The sequence below is a fragment of the Nilaparvata lugens genome, chromosome 2 (assembly GCF_014356525.2).
Source record: "Nilaparvata lugens isolate BPH chromosome 2, ASM1435652v1, whole genome shotgun sequence".
In the NCBI taxonomy this organism is placed as follows: Eukaryota; Metazoa; Arthropoda; class Insecta; order Hemiptera; family Delphacidae; genus Nilaparvata; species Nilaparvata lugens.
In genome coordinates, this window is record NC_052505.1 from 10,363,771 (window position 1) to 10,367,099 (window position 3,329).

The following is a 3,329-nucleotide window of genomic DNA, read 5'->3' on the forward strand; positions in this document are numbered from 1 at the left end:
TTCTGTTATAATAACAGCAACCAATTGATAATTGACATTTGTTTCCACCACAACAAAGTACAATGGGATTGCATACTTACAGGTTTTGTATGTTGCATCAAGAATGATAGTGTTTACCACTATATAGTGCACCATATCTATTATAAAGATTTTTAATTTATTTACTTTGGTACACAAATATTAGATCCTTATATTCTTTGTTTTCTTCATATTCATCTTCATTATCAGATTTAATTGAATGTGTACTAGTTCTGAAATACACATGATATTTGGAAGTGTCCCAATTTTCCATTAGTATTTCAGTTTCTTCCTGGTCAATTTTTCTGCTTTTTCATTTTATTTTCTCAGATGATACAATCCTTCTAAGTGTTTTCATTTCTGGAAAAAATCTTATTTGTAGCCTGTCACTTTCATGGAGCTCTTTCTCAATAAACTCAGTCAATAGCTTTGAAATGATGATTGCATTCCTTTCCCCCTTACGAATAAGTTGAACAATATGCTCTCTGACTCTACAGTCAACAGGTTCAATCACTGCTGCGCTGGCACCCAACACATGGAATTTATGTACATCACAAGTTGGCAATTTGAGCATATATACCCTTCTTCGCCGAAATCTTGATTAGTAATCTTCTCCCTTATCATCTGTGATATTTTGGTCCTTTGTCACACTCCAGCTGACTCAGCAACCTGCAACAGTCATTTCCCAAACTCACTTAGGCAATATTTCATTTCTAGTCTCAAAAGTGTTTTGGATGAAGATATATTTCACAAAAATGTGATGAAGCTTTGGAATATGACTTTTGAAATGAGTAATAACCAATATTTCCCATCACGAATCATGATGCTAAAGAATGCACTAGCATTTTCAATATTTGACAAATTTACAAGTTGATGATAATTATTGCTAACAGTCTCTGGAGAGGTAAATGATCCTGGAGGAATTAAGTTTGCCTCAGCTTGATCTTCAGTCTCAGTTGTTTCATAGGTCGTAGTATTCACAAATGAAGAATTTTCATAACTTACAATCTCTGAAGAGCTAACTGCTTCGTCGTGGTGGATTGAGTATGTTGCAGCTTTGTGTTTGTCTTCAGCCTTAGTAGTTGTAGAATTGACATCATCCTTTGAGCTCGACTGACCTCTGGTTTTGACTAAATCCACCATTAGTTGTCCACGAGATGAAGCCATTGCAGTAGCCTGATAACATAATTTAAAAATATTGTTGTTGAATAATTATTCCTTCTGATTATAGAATTTTTGTTAGGTATTCAATAATCTGTACAAATATACAAGAATCTATATAGTCTATTGATGAAGAAAAAGTTGATGTATACTACCTATGCTTTTATGAATCTAGTCTAGACGTCTAGACTATCGATTTGCATGATATAGTCCAGACTAATGGAGATTGTAGGAATCATTTCCGAGCTTCTTTCTAGCTATAATTTCGTCTCACTCACTCCACTTTTATGTAAACATCACCGTTGAGTAATGAGCGAAAATGACTCATGCAATAAATTTGCTGGCTTTTTTCTTTATTATTCTTTTCTTCCTGACTATTACTATACCCTAATATAGAATTTAGAATAAAACATGCTCCTATACTTGGAATCAACAAACAATGGCTGGCTATTGCTATCGTCATATTGTATTACTTTTATCATCAATAATGTTTTTCCAATACAGTACAATAATAATGGAATGTAATGATTTGATGTTTATACGTGAGCAGATTGTTCATAATATAAATTAAGAGGAGAAATGTCATAATTTTTTCTACAAGTCCTACTGACAACTGTTAAAATATTTTTGGAAGAGTTGAATAAATATTATGAAGATGTGTGATACTGATTGAACAAGCTAAACTTAATAACATTGCTTGTTCTGATAAAATAATGATAGTGCATTCCAACTTGAATAATGGGAGAAATCACACACCCAAAAGTCTTTTTCAAATAATAGATAATAGCTGAATAGATTTGAAGCTCAATTTTATTCCTTCTATTAGTTCAAAGATGTTTTGCAAACACATGACAGAACATTTCTCTCTCCTACTATACATATAAACAATAACATGTACAGACTAACAATATTACAATATACATACCTTGAATCAAGAATAATGGCATAAGTCCAGATGTGACGCTCACAGCAGGATAATGGAATAGAAAACTAAGCAAGAAAAGTGACTCAACTTGAGATATGACACTTTTCTTGTTGAATTGTATATGATCACTCTCGGCTCTGTCCACCTGTTCCCCCCCAACGATGAAATTGAAATCTGATTGGACAGCATTTTTGTACCTTTTTGTACCACCAAAAAAATTTTTGTACCTCAACCATAACCGAAATATATGCAAAATAAGAGGGGGGGAACAGGTGGACACTTTTCCCTCCCACATTAAAAATGAAATTTGACTATACCATATTATTGTACCATTTTTGTACCCTCCAAAAACGTAGAGTAATAATTTTGTACCCTCACCATAACCGAGATTTTATCAATATAAAATACGGGGGAACAGGTGGACACTTTTCCCCCACACAACAAAATTGAAATTTGACTATACCATATTTTTGTACCATTTTTGTACCTTTTTGTACCACCAACAAAAATTTTTGTACCTCAACCATAACCGATATATAAGCAAAATAAGAGGGGGGAACAGGTGGACACTTTTCCCCCCCACATTGAAAATGAAATTTGACTATACCACATCATTGTACCATTTTTGTACTCTCCAAAACAGTAGAGAAATAATTTTGTACCCTCACCATAACCGAGATTTTATCAATATAACATGCGGAGGAACAGGTGGACACTTTCCTCCCCCCCACATCAAAAATGAAATTTGACCATACCACATCAGCAGTGACCATAAGAGTGGGTAGTAGTAGTTGGCCATAATGGAATGATGTCCCATAAGATCAACTTTATTTCAATGCAAAACATGCACTTATTCATTTGAAACTCATCACATCTACAAGTCAACACGTCTTCTTGAAACAAGTAATATTCCAATGAATCATTCAATGTAACTGGGCATTGGCTTTCTCAAATTTCAAATATTTGTTTCAAAATTTATGAAGTTTAAAACTTGCATAAGTTTTTTTTCGCTGTGATTTTATTGAAGTTATATTTTTATTGAGAAACTAAAAAGCAGATGGCCTGTAGAATAATATATTTCCAATGATACATCAAACGTAATTTTATGTACAGAAATAAGGGTGCTACATCTTTCAAAAGATTAAATTGGATCTTATGGGATATTTCCAATATGGTCGACTGCCACAGCCCACTCTCAATGTGGAATGCATCTTTTTAAACATCA

At 33.3% G+C, this 3,329-nt stretch overlaps 1 long non-coding RNA gene across 1 annotated transcript; it reads right to left on the bottom strand.

Annotated features, from left to right (window-relative positions):
* Nucleotides 1–1,056: 1,056 nt before the first annotated feature.
* On the bottom strand, nt 1,057–3,012 carry LOC120349793. The gene is made up of 3 exons (XR_005570418.1): nt 2,581–3,012; nt 2,105–2,301; nt 1,057–1,194 (listed from the first exon to the last, which is right to left on the bottom strand). It is a non-coding gene; the product is annotated as an uncharacterized LOC120349793 (long non-coding RNA).
* Between the last annotated feature and the right edge of the window lie 317 nt (nt 3,013–3,329).